The 13,091-nt window shown below is 49.8% G+C and overlaps 1 long non-coding RNA gene across 1 annotated transcript in view; it reads left to right on the top strand.

Moving 5' to 3' along the window:
* The first annotated feature begins 1,963 nt into the window (after positions 1-1,963).
* The window catches only part of LOC102473812 (uncharacterized), a 23,138-nt gene continuing 12,010 nt past the window's right edge, over positions 1,964-13,091 (top strand). Inside the window, exon 1 of the long non-coding RNA XR_337079.1 lies at positions 1,964-2,028. This is a non-coding gene — a long non-coding RNA (uncharacterized LOC102473812). The remainder of the gene's footprint in view (positions 2,029-13,091) is intronic.

Below are 13,091 nucleotides of genomic sequence, written 5' to 3'. Positions count from 1 at the left end.
TTGCCTTGTAGTTTCAATCTCCCCTACGTCAGCAACTGCTTGCCCAGCCCAGTGAGCGTGGTCACCCACCACAGGGGCAAGGATGGAGGGAACAGAGCAGTACGAGGGGGCCGATGGCATAGCCTGTCTTTCATACCAGCAGTAAGTGCACATCACCTGGCCTGCTAGAGTGTGGGTATGGACGGACTGCACACTCCCAGTGCCTGGAGGAGCTCCTGCAATGCCTCCACAGTATTCCATCTGCGGGTGAAGGATGGCAGGTCATCCTCATCGGGCTGACAAGGCAGCATGCCGCGGAGAGCTAGGCTAATAGGGAGGCATTCTCATCCTGCCCCGAGGCCCGCGAATGGCTGCCTTGGCCAAGGGTGACCAGTTGTAGAAGGCATCGTTTGCATCTCCGCTCCAGAGAGGAGGTTTCCATCTGGGCCTGCATCTCATTTGCAGGACCCACCCGGCGTGCTCTCACCACCCTTCTGCCCAAATTCTGTCACCAGCTTGACAGATTTAGCTGGCGTGTGTGGTCGAGCCATGGCGTGGAGCAATGGTTGGGTGGTGGCAGGTTGTCGGGGTTGGCTCCCACAGGCTGCGCTGCAGGGCTTTCGGCCTCCACATTACTCCAGGTCCCCTGTGCTCCACCCTCAGTGTCCTCTGTTACCTCCGGGGAACCTCTCCCTCTGAGGAGTCTATCCTCGGGGCGGTTCCACCTTCGGGGATCCCAGTCTGATCGGGCCCTGCTCCGTGGACTCGTGCTAGTGGCATTTTCTGCCCCGTTACCTTTACGAAGCTGCAGGCTAGTTCCTGTCGTTCAGTTATCTGCTCTAGGCGGCGACAAAGAGGCCTCCAGTCCCTGCTGTGTGGCTGCATCTCCCGTGGCTGCTGTGCTCTGGGCCAGCTCACACCAAGGAGTGGCCCGCCCACCTCCACACCAATGGCCTACACTCGCTTTCCTTCCGAAAGTTCCCCTTTTCATCAGTCGCTCTTAGAAGCTCTTTCAGTCCTCTAGGCATTGCGGGGGAGGGCATCCCTGTACTTACAAGGTGGCCCCCAACTATCTAAGAGACCGGCTACCTCATATCACATTGAGGTGGGGCCCCACCCTGGTAGTTCCCCCGTCACATCCCGTTTTACTCAGTTTCCCCTGTGGCCACTACAACGAGGTCTTTTCTGGAATCCTGCCAACTATGCAAAATGTTTTGAGAGCCCCCCCAAATCTGGGGGTGCCTGCGCATGATGTTTACCAACTGCAAAGGACATGCTGAGGTCCAGCAGAGAGACAGGAAAGGACTGACTAGGGAAGGCCACTGACGGCCGGTGGGGAGCCACCTGGCGGCCAGCGAGCACGGGCTCAGGTTTATACGTCGAGAACGAAGCATGCGTAAGTCGGGGGCGGGGGTTACAATACCTGGTCAGCTCACCGACTCGGAGAATCAGCGGGCTAGGTCTGGGGTTAGTGTCTGGGGGTTAGCACCTCTAGTCTTGGGATGTTAACCATGGGAGAGGTGTGAGACGTACACCCGAACAGCCCCAGCCCCGGGTCAGGCTCACTGGACGACGGATGGTCCCAAGCGGCTCCCACGGTCCAGCCGGACCAGCAGCTGGGTCTCAGCAGGGCGAAGAGGGAGGGGCGGAGAGCTCTGTGTGCAGTTTACGCTCAGTCTGAATTCCCAGTTTGCTGTGCAGCTGGGTGTGGCCCTGGGATAGGAGTGGGAGAGACGTGTACAGTTTGAGACCGCCCTCCCCGTTCCCCTTTTCCTCTCTTGGCAGGCTGGAATGCAAATGCGGTGGCTCAGCAGGGCGAAGAGGGAGGGGCGGAGAGCTCTGTGTGCAGTTTACGCTCAGTCTGAATTCCCAGTTTGCTGTGCAGCTGGGTGTGGCCCTGGGATAGGAGTGGGAGAGACGTGTACAGTTTGAGACCGCCCTCCCCGTTCCCCTTTTCCTCTCTTGCAGGCTGGAATGCAAATGCGGTGGCAGAAAGTGGAGGAACTCCGTTAGATCCTGAGAGGGAACCCGGGATCGGGACGCAGATCGGTGAGGCTGAAGGAACTGGGCCCTGAAGCTCCTGTCATTACCACACAGGCCTCGAGCCACCGAGTGCTGTCATTTCGGTTTCTGTCACACAGGCTTGGTCGGCACCCTAACCAACACTCTCTGTCCCCTGGGACCTTGGTCGGCACCCTAACCAACACTCTCTGTCCCCTGAGAGCGTGGTCGGCACCCTAACCAACACTCTGTCCCCTGCGAGCTAGTCCGCTCTCCCGCACACGGCCCACTAACTGTCTTCACGAGTTTCCCGTCCGCCTGTGACTCGCCATCGCCTCTTACTCCTGTATCTGCCGTCTGGCTATCATCTCCCTTTGCTTTCTTTCTGCTTCTCCAGCTACTTCTTTAGTTTTCCTGAGTTTCTTTGTCTCTCTGTCTCCCGTTGTGGGTATCATTCTAGGTTCTGTTCTAAACTTCTTCCCTTATTGGACAAGAGATCCAATTTTATATTTTAGTTTGGTATTTATCTCGACTCATATATAGATGTATACTTGGAGAGATTTTTGCTTTAGGGCGTGTGCGCTCACTGGAGAGACAGAGACAGAAAGCGAGAAATCGCCCCCCAGGGAGGATGACCCCACTGCAGTCCCTTCTCCTCCATTCTCCTCTTGGGACCTTTGGCACATACACACGTGCCCGGTGTGAATTTTAAGTTGTCAGGTCCGAGACTTGATCTGCGACTACGTGGGAGTCCCGCAACGTAACCATGATATCATCTGCTGGCCTCGTATCCTCAAATGCCAGCAGCGTATTTTCATGTATGTCTTCAGCTATCATTTCCAAATCAATGTGTCCCAAATGGAGCTTGCCATCTTCTTCCCCTCACCCACGTGATTCCAGGCTGTGGCTGCAGGGTCTTTAGTCCCTGCCTGTTACAGGCCTGTATTTTCTTTCCAAGCTTGTCTTGTTCCCTCTTGTCAGCCCCCAAATCTTGCGACTGACCTGAACTGCTCCCCGCCTCCCACACCACTATGCTCAAGCCACCCCTGAGTCTGGTTGCATTGGCTGGTCTCAAATGACACATTTGTCCTTCTCATCATCACTTCCACTATCGGTTCAGCTTTCCCAGCTGGGTCCCCTACTTCTGTGTTCCTCCTCTATTACTCTACCCTAAATTAGTACAGTGAACAGTTTCCTCCACCACCACGTCTACCTGGCTGCTTCCCGAGAACTGTTACCAGGTATCGAGAGTTGATCACATCACTCTCAAACTCATTCCCTGAGAAATACTGTGATGCAGGAGAAGGGAGAAGTGTTTTAGGGCCAGTCAGTGGTGAGGTGGTTAGGGTGACTGGATCCCACATAGCCAACTCGTAATTCAAATCGCAGACCTAGCAACTTGAAAAACACACCAGGTGTGTGTGCATGCATGCCCCAAATCACAAGAAGAGACTGGAGTAGGGATTACGGCATGGCCATCTCCCCTGAGGACAGACTCACCTCCCTCTGTGGTGAGTGCACCTGCCCTACAGCAAGTTAAAGAAGAAAGAAAAAGAAAGAAAGAGAGAGAGGAAGGAAGAAAAAAGAAAAAGAAAGAGAGAAAGGAGAAAAAGAGGGAAAGAAGAGAAGAAAAGAAAAAAAAGAGGAAAGAAAAGAAAAGAAAAGAAAAGAAAAGAAAAGAAAGAAAAGGTCTGAGAGTTTGACTGAGCAGGCTGTGGATTACTTACCTATCAGTCACTAGGTACGTGACCTTGAGCAAATTTCCTCACCACGAGAGGCTGAAATATTGACATATATGGAGTAGAGAAGGTAAGGCTTCACATCTAGAGGCCGTTGTGAGGCTCAGGTGCGATAATTGGCCCTTGTGGTGTCTGCACATGGACAGTGTCCGTAAATGCCACCTCCTCCCTGGCCCACTGTGGCCCGGTGCTGACTGCCCTCATGTCTACCTTCCCTTTCTGCCACCTCGGCGGCCATGCTCAGTCCCCGGTCTGTGCTTCTGCCTATACCGTCCCACTCATAAGTAAGTATTTTTTTTTTCATTTTTTTAAATTCAAGAAATATTTATTGAGAATCTTCTATTGATACATACTCAGCACTGTTGCAGCCACTTACTTAAATCACGCTTGTTCTTTACGATGTGGTCAAGCTCCAGAAAGCTCTTAGACACCCTAGTGTCTCCAGCCAAGTTTTCTTCTGACTCGCCAGCGCCCTGGCCTTGGAGCGCCTGGTCTCCTCTGATCACTTGCTGGCTCTCTTCTCCTCTGTCTGCAGGCTAGCTGAGGGCTGGACAGTGTATTTCTTATACACCTTCTCATCTGCACGTGGTTCTTCCTTCCCTGACAGCAGTCAATCCACAAATACTATTGCTTAATAAATTAATTTTGATCCAATATCAATCACTTAGAAAGAACGTCTCTGATTACTTAGGCTTGGAAAAAATTCATTTTGAAAGAAACTAAAGTTACACCTGTGTCAGTTGGGTGATGTGACAAGCCATCGTCTGCTTCCATAAATATTGTGGCAGGTTTACAGCCATCCTGTTAGCCTGGCTCCCTGCACTGAACATTTGTGAAGATCGAACAGGTCCAGGGTTTGACTCCACACGTGAGGGAGGTCTTTCGGCGTTCGTCACCCTGTGCCTGCTCGTCTCACTCAACAGAGCTTCTTCCAGGCCCCCCCCCATGCTTTCACGCGTGATACCATCTCCTTCTTCACGGTGGGCAAACAGTGCGGCCTTGCACGCACGTACCACGTAGCCCGTTTCCTTTTCCTTCATCCTTGAATGGACACTTGGCTTCCCTGTCGTGGTGGTTGTGAATCACATCAGTGAACACGCAGAGAGCGGCCACCAGGGGCTAGGACAGTTTGGGACTTGCTGGGCCAAGTGTGTACGTGTTAGTTAGGTGGGAAGAGTAAGTTCAAGAGCTCTATTTACAACATGGTGGCTATCATAACAAAACATCTATTCGTCAAAAATGTTGAGTAGATTTCAAGTGTTACCACAAAAATAACTGAGGCAATGTGTATGTTAATTAGTTTGGTTAAGCGGTTCCAGTATGTATACATATTTTAAAATATCACGTTGTACATGATAAGTAGATGTCATTTTAGATATCAATTAAAAATAGAATAAAACATTTTTGAAAAAGACTTAAAGTCCTATAAAACATGAACACTACTATAGTTTGAATGTATCTCCTTCAAAAATGAAACTGAACTCCCACGGTGGGAGCATTCAGAGAGGCTCTCGGGGCTGGCAGGTGCTATGGTAGTTAAGGCACTGGTTCCCACATGGCCGACCATAATTCCAGCTCCACGACTGCGGCTTGAAAATCATGCCAGGCACCTGTGCGTGTGTGCCCAAAATCTCAAGAGGAGACTGACAGAGAAGGGATTGTGGTATGGCCACCCCCCCCAGGGGTGGTTTCTCACTTTTTCTCTCTCTTTCTCTCTGGTGAATGCACACACCCTATGGGGAAAACTTGGGGGAAAACAAAAGGAGAGAGAGGATCTTTTTGATAGGCCCAGTGACATAATCCCAGCAACTCTGGGAGGCCGAAGCAGGAAAATTGCAAGTTTGAGACTGGCCTGGGCAACATAACAAGACCCTGAATGGAAAGGAGTCGGGCATGGTGGTCGTGCCTGCAGTCCCAGCGGGGATGCTGAGACACGACCGTGACAGCGAGGCCTTGTCTAGAAAATAATAATAAACAAAAAGAGGCAGGATCTTTTGGGGAAGTTATTTGAAGTGCCTTGTTAAGGGGCCCGAGGAAGCATTTTAACTTTGCCCTCTACCACTGAGGACACGGTTCTCCCCTTCTGCCATGGGGTGATGCAGCTAGAACGTTCCACCAGACACCAAAGGCCAGCCCCTTGATCAGAATCAGACGTCCCAGCCTTCAGAGGCATGGGAAATACATTTTTTTTTTTAGAGGTTTTCGCTATAGGGCGCGTGTGCTCGCCAGACAGAGAGAGACAGAGAGACAGAAAGCGAGAAATCACCCCTCAGGGGGGATGGCCACGCCTCAATCCCTTCTCCTCCATTTTCTTCTCGGGATCTTGGGCACGCACGCACCATGCCCAGTGTGAGTTTAAGCCACCGGGTCTGGGACTTGAACTGCGGTCAACTATGTGGGAGTCCAGCAACATAGCCATTATGCCAACTGCTAGTCCCGGGAAATACATTTTCTTTCTGAATTAACCAGTCTCAAGTATTTTCTGGTAGAAGTGCCAAGAGACTAAGACAAAATACCCTTTAAGAATTTCTTCTTCCACAGAAGACAGGCCATCTGCTAATGAGTTTTCAACCAGGAAGCAGGAGTTCTGGAAGGCTCTTTAAGAGATTCAGCTGTCAACAGCGAGACTTTTTCTACACATGGTTCCGGGAGATGAGGACGGGCGAGGAGAGCAGGGGTGTGGCGTGGCTTTCCTACCTTCACAGCGTGGCCTGTTTTTCATACCTCTTGCTGCCAAGTCAAAGTCCAAAAGGGCCTTGAGCTTTACACAGCATCACACTGCTGGCTCTGCCTATCCGGCCAGGGAGCAGTCCTGAACACAGGCACGGCCTCGATGTCCGAAGAACAGCAGCGCGGGGGAGCTTCTCCGATTGACACTCAGGATGGTTTTGAATGTCTGCTACGCTGTTGCGGTTGTGTTTGAAAATGGGACTCCAGAGTTCTAGCTCCATCCCACCAATGACTTTGGGATCTTGGGGATGCCATTCCTGGTTTAGGGGACCAGATGTTCTATGGCTCAATACAGTGCCAATGTTTTTGGAGTGTGCAAGCAGGACATTCAGACAATACAACCAGACAATAGAAGTGTGGGCTCAGGGCCAGCAGGTGGCATGGTGGTCAACTGCTAGACTTTCACAGGGCCGGCTGTGGTCTGTGTCTTGGACCCAGTGGCGTGAAAATCATGCTAGGTGCTTGTGTGTGCATACCCAAAATCCAGAGAGGAGACTGGAGAAGAAGGAGTTGGCCATCATCGCTAGGGGATGACTTCTCAGTTTCTCTCTATTTGTTTCTCTTTGTCTTTCTCCAGTGAGTGCACATGCCCTGTGGCAAAAATAATTAAAGTAAATTAAATTTAAAATTAAAAACTACACTGAAAAAAGAACATGAGCTCTGGAATCAGATCACCGAGGTTCAGTTCCTGGTTCCACCACTTTCGTTACTGTGTGACCTTGAGCAAATCACTAATCCTCTCTGTGCCTGGATCCGCCATTGTAAAGCAGATAGAGGAAGAGAGACTTCTGGGAAGGTTTTGTGAGAATTCAAAGTCCATGTACAGAACTTTAGATGAACGGGTAGAGGTGCTTCTCAGGGTTCTGGAAACATTCACTATCTCCATCGTGGTGGTAGTGGTTCACAGTACACCTTTGTTAAAATGCAGGGAAGGGTTCATTTACCACAATTAGCCTTATTTTAAAATTGAAGGGCTACTCTATGATTCAAACGGTAGGTCATTCCAGGAAAGGCAAAGTTAATAGGCAGACTAGGGGTTGCCAGGGGTTAGGGAAACAGGGATGAACAGGTGGAACACAGAATTTCGGAGCAGTGAACCTAATCTTCGCAATATTGCAATGGCGGATACCCATCAATCTGCATTTGTCAAAATCTTCAGAATGTACAACACGAAGAGTGAACCTAGGCCAGCTGGTGGAGTGGGAGTTCAAGGGGCTGGATCTTGCATGGCCACCTGTGTGGTTCAAGTCCTGGATCCAGTGGCTTGAATAATACTCCAGGCATGTGTATGTGCATGCCCCAGATCCCGAGAAGAATGGAAGAGAAGAGATGCAGCGTGGCTATCCCCGTAGCCCCTGAGAGGTGCACTCTCTCTCTCTCTCATGCGTGTGTGTGTTCTCTAGCAATACTTTTAAAAAAAAGGAAAAGGGAAAAGGAAAAGGAAAAAGAGCGAGCCTTACTGAAAACTACGGAGTTTAGTAAATAATGTATGAAGGTTGGCTCGTCCACTGTGATGGACACTACACCAACGTAAGCTGTTAGTAACAGTGCAACTTTAGGAGGGGAGAAGGCCATATGGAGGAACGCTCTGGCTTCCACTCAACATTTCTATCAGCCTAAAACTGCTGCCAAAATAGTCAATTACAAAAAGTTACAGTAAAGGGAAAAAAGAAAGAAGAAAAAAGTCTTAAACAGAAACACTTAGGACCAGCAGATGACATAGTGGTTATGTCACTAGGCTCCCATGTAGTAGACTATGGTTCAAGTCCCAGACTCGGCAGCTTAAAACTCATGGTGGGTGCATGTGCATGTAGCCCAAAATCTCAAGAGGAGAATGGAGGAGAAGGGACTGTACCATAGCCATCTCTCCGGGGGCTTTTTCTCGCTTTCTGTCTCTCTGGGAGTACACACGCCCTATAGCAAAATCTTGCTCAAAAAAACAAACCAAAAAAAAAGGAAAAACCAGAAACATTTACTAAACTAGTTACTATTATTACTATCCTTTAGGAAAACAACCACGGTTTTGTTCTTTAAAAAAAAGCCAGTTCCAGCAGATGGCATAATGCTTATGTCACTAGACTCCCATGTAGTCAACAGGGTTCGAGTTCCGAACCCAGAAGCTTAAAATTCACCCTGGACACATATGCATGCATGCCCAAAATCCTGATAGAAGAATGGAGGAGAAGGACTGTTGCATGGCCACCACCTGGGGGGGTGGGGGGGGTGATTTCTCACTTTCTGTCTCTGTCTCTCTTTGTCTCTCTGGCAAGTGCATGTGTCCTATAGCAAAAATCTCTCTCAAAAAAAAAGCCAAGGCCCAGCAGTGGTTGTGCTAGTGGTCCAGCATCATTGCACAATGCAGCAGCCCCAGGTTCAGATCCCAGGTCCACCTAAACACAGGCACATCCATAATTGGTAGGTTGGGCATGGGGGGAAAGTAACTGCCTCTCTCTCCCTTTATCTCTCTCAGAATAAATAAATAAAAATAAACTAAAAACAACAACAAAAAAATACACCAAAATGGCTAGGCTTGGATCAGATCTCGGGGGAAGAGGAGTGTAGGAAAGGCCAGCCCCTCCTAGCCAGACCTCTTAAAAGAGATTGTCCAGGTTAGCAGGCGACTGTAGATGAGCTCTCTGAGCTTCGCTCCGGGCCGGCCCCGTCGGGAAGCTGCTCTTTTCTCCTGAACTGCTCCTGTTGCCCGGGACTCAGCCACGGAGGCGCTTTCCCACTTCACGACGTGTCTGTGTTCCACCACGGCACTGAGGACTCCGAGCAGCCCATGAAACACCCCGCGTTCAGCGTCCTTGGGAAAGCCATGCAGGAAACAGACTGTGTTTGTATCTCACACCCCTGGGGAGGCTGTGCAAGTCGAAAGCAGTATAAGACTTTTCCTCCTCTTTATTCTCAAGGAAGAATTAAAAACAAAAATCTAAGCCACTTAGCCACTCAAAACAAACAAGAAAATGTCATGACAGATCTAGAAACACTCCCCTTCATGATGGATACACTTGCCATAAAGTCTCAGGGAAATCTGGCCCATGGGGGCTCGGCAGCCTTCAGCACTGATGGCCGTCAGAGCATGTGCACCCCACCCAGCAGGGCCACGCTCCCGGGCTGGTCAGCCGGGCTCCCCTGCCCACAGAGCGCCAGCTGAGAGGCTTGCAGGAGGGGTGTGAGCACCCCAGGACGCCAGGGGCTTCTTCCCATGCGGAGGACTCCTCACGCCCTGGAGCTATAGTGTTTGTGAGTACAACTGCAGGTTAGACGGGAAAGCCGCGACAGTCCCTCCAGGCCTACCCTCCTAGATTCCAAACTCCTACTGAGGGTTTCCAGAGCTGAAATCCTATGTGAAAAACATTTGACATCGACTAATGATATGTTTACCCATTTCTCAATTTTGATTTATTTTTGTTTACATAAGTAAAACACGAAAATGAAAAATACTGGACACTTTCCAGAGAAGGCCAGCCCTGTAATCACCATTCCTGTGACCTTCCTTTCTGTCTCTGCCCGCGAATAAGAACACAGGACCCTGCTGTATTCTTCTGGACCTTTTCATACCCAGATAGATTTGGGGAAATTGGTAGTTTTGTTTTTGTTTTTTACACAAAAGGCACTATTTGTTTCATATATATTTTTAAATAACTGCATATCGTTCCACAGTTTGAAGAAATTTTTTAATTCATTTATATCCTTACTGTTGGCTACTAAGTTTGCTGCTTTTTTTTTCCTTCTAAATTTTGCTACAGGGCACGTGCGCTCACCTGAGAGAAGCAGAGAGAGAAAAAGTGAGAACTCACCTGGGGGGCAGGGGTGTGGCCATGCCACAGTCCTTTCTCCTTCATTCTCCATTCTCCGCTTTGGCCACGCACTCACACACCTGCGTGATTTTCAAGCCGCTGAGCCCAGGACTCAATCAAGCAGCCAGCTGTGTGGGATCACGCTGTCTTAGCCCCACACCACCCGCTGCCCGTAGGTTGCTGCGCGTTTCACTACCCAAGGGCACAACCAGTGTCTCCCTGTGGATGAGCCGTGTTTTCTGAGACAGTAGATGGGATTGTACATTAGTTCATCTGCGTTTCTCTCAGTATGTACCACCCAGTTATTCCAGATAGGGTCTAGGACCAATCACTCGCCTGCGGTGAGGACATTTTCGTGGGCTGTATAAAACAATGCTTAGGGACCAGCAGTTAGCGTAATGGCTATGTCGCTGGACTCCCACGTAGTCGACCGCGGTTTGCGTCCTGGACCCGGTGACTTAAAACTCACGCCGGGCGCATGTGCGTGCGTGTCCAAAATCCCAAGAGGAGAATGGAGGAGAAGGGACTGTGGTGTGGCCATCCCTCCTGGGGGGTGATTTCTAGCTTTCTGTCTCTATGTCTCTCTCTGTCTGACGAGCGCACGCACCCTATAGTAAAAAAACCTCTCCAAAAAAACCCCACAATGCTTAAAAGCACAGGATCTGGAGACAGCCCGCCTGCCAGCACTTACTGGCCAGGACGGTGTCTGTGCCTCAGTTTCCACAGGTGTAAAATAGGAGCAGGAACTTTGTTCGTGGAAAGTGGTTCTGGAGATGACTAGCCCAGTAGCTGGCAGGCAATAACGCGTCAAGGCAGGCTATAATCATTACTTTTACCAGCTTTGGTTGGAAGAGCTTCAAGCTTTATGAGCAAATGGATTTGCAATTTCACCTCCCAAATCACTTCATGAGTCAGGATTTTTCCAGTCCCAGAGGTTAAATGTCTGCTGGGCTTATTTAACTCACACTTTGTGTCTTTCTGTGAAGTGAAGCCAGCAGGGCCCTGACTGACAGGCAGCCAGTGCCTGTTTGAACAACAACCTTTGCTAAAGTAAATAGCTAAATGCAAACTGCAATGTCTAAGAGCCTTCGGGGGATTTGAGGACATTCTTGGAAGAGGCTTATTTCATTAATATTTAAAAAGCAAAACTCACCCTACACAGCAGCCCTGTTCCCACACACAAGGCCATCCCAAGGGGTTCAGGATCAAGACAAATCGCACAGGGCCACCCTCCTCAGTAATGCTTTCCTGCAGGTAAAATCGGGTTACACTGAGCACCAGAGACAGTTTGGAGGGGAAAAGAGAGATGGAAGGAAAGTACGTGCAGCCCTGAGGCTGTCTGCGAAGAGGCTCAAGTCCTGTTTGGCCCACTTTGCCCTGGTGTGATTGGCAAGGCTTGAGCGTGAGCAGACCCAGGCTAGACCAGCTCTGCTTCACTTGCTGGGCACCAGCTGGAGAGCCTGGCTCCATCCTGTCCCTCGACCTCCTCGGTTGCTCACTAGCACAGCTGCCACTGAAGAGGCAGCAGCCAGGGGCTGGGTCTGAGGGAGTTCCACTGGATGTGGCCTACTCAAGGGGGCAGTAAACATACAATGGTGGGGTTTTTTCAGCAAATCTTTACGGAAAAGAATATCAATGCCTGGAGAGGTTATAAAGTTACACCGGTGGTGTCAGAACCACCAAAGGCTCAAGCGTCTGGTTTCTCACCTCAGTGCCCTTTCCTTACGTAATCCTCGTGCTTTAACACACAAAATAGGCAACTACACGAGCCACTCACTTCCCTGTACCGAAGCTCTTACGGCATGAACTCAATCTGAGACAGCTGCCTCGGACTTTGGTCCCTTGGAGAGCTGTTCTTGAGGCAGTGTGGTGGTGACGGAAAACAAAGGCTGGGCGCCGGCTCCACAGCACGGCAATAGCCATGATAAGGAATTCCTCAGAGAAGCGGATCCCACGGGGTGGCCAGGGTTTGAGTCCCTGGCTCAGTCAGCCTGAAACCTGCCAGGCATGTGCAAGAGTGCTCAAGAGCTGGCTGGGTCGAGGACTGGGGGAGGGACTTGCAGCATGACCACACCCTGTGGAGGGCGTTCGTCTCTCACTGTCACTTGCGCTTTATTCATAATGAAGAAAAAAAATGAAACAAAAAGCAAAAGTTGAGAGCATGACTGGCCTCTGTCAAGTCCAGTCCCCGCCTGCCATCTCTAGAATGAAGGAGTCTACCCGCTCAACCCTGACCACCTTACAGTGCCTGCTGGGGCCCCAGCAACACCACACTGTCTGTGTTGGGGCGTTCAAGACACTTCCTTTTTTTGTTTGTTTGTTTAATCAAAACTTGACCAAAAAAAATTGTCCCAGATTCATTGGAAAGACATTTAAACTGAAATCTTTGTCCTCTTTTCAGTTTCCATGTTGGGGGGAGGAGGGAGATGAGATGTACTAATTGGTTGCTTAGCATGTTGATTACTCTTCCTTTCAACATACAGTTGTCTACGTTGTGCTAGGTTGTTTCTGTAAGTTCGATACCAGCTTCCGTATTCTGGGTTTTAAGTTGCTTTTGTTTCTATGTGTTAAATTTAGTCTCTGTGATTTTACCTCAGATTTTTCTGTTTATAAGAAGCATGCAGGTTAAATGTTGCCACGCCATGACAAACACAGCCGTAGGAGGACATCTCTGTAGAGTTCAGAGCAGATGTGCTCACTTTACACCCGGAAGCTGGTCTGCACATTTCCCTGGAAAGCAGGGCTGGGCGTGTGGGGAGGAAGTGGGAGTTTTGACCTAGTGTTTGTCACCCCCCAGTGTCAGCCAGGGAGGCCAGTACATCCTGAAGTTTATCTCAGC

The sequence above is a fragment of the Tupaia chinensis genome, unplaced genomic scaffold (genome assembly GCF_000334495.1).
Source record: "Tupaia chinensis unplaced genomic scaffold, TupChi_1.0 Scaffold144210_1, whole genome shotgun sequence".
NCBI lineage: Eukaryota > Metazoa > Chordata > Mammalia > Scandentia > Tupaiidae > Tupaia > Tupaia belangeri.
This window is presented reverse-complemented; position numbering and strand designations above follow the sequence as displayed.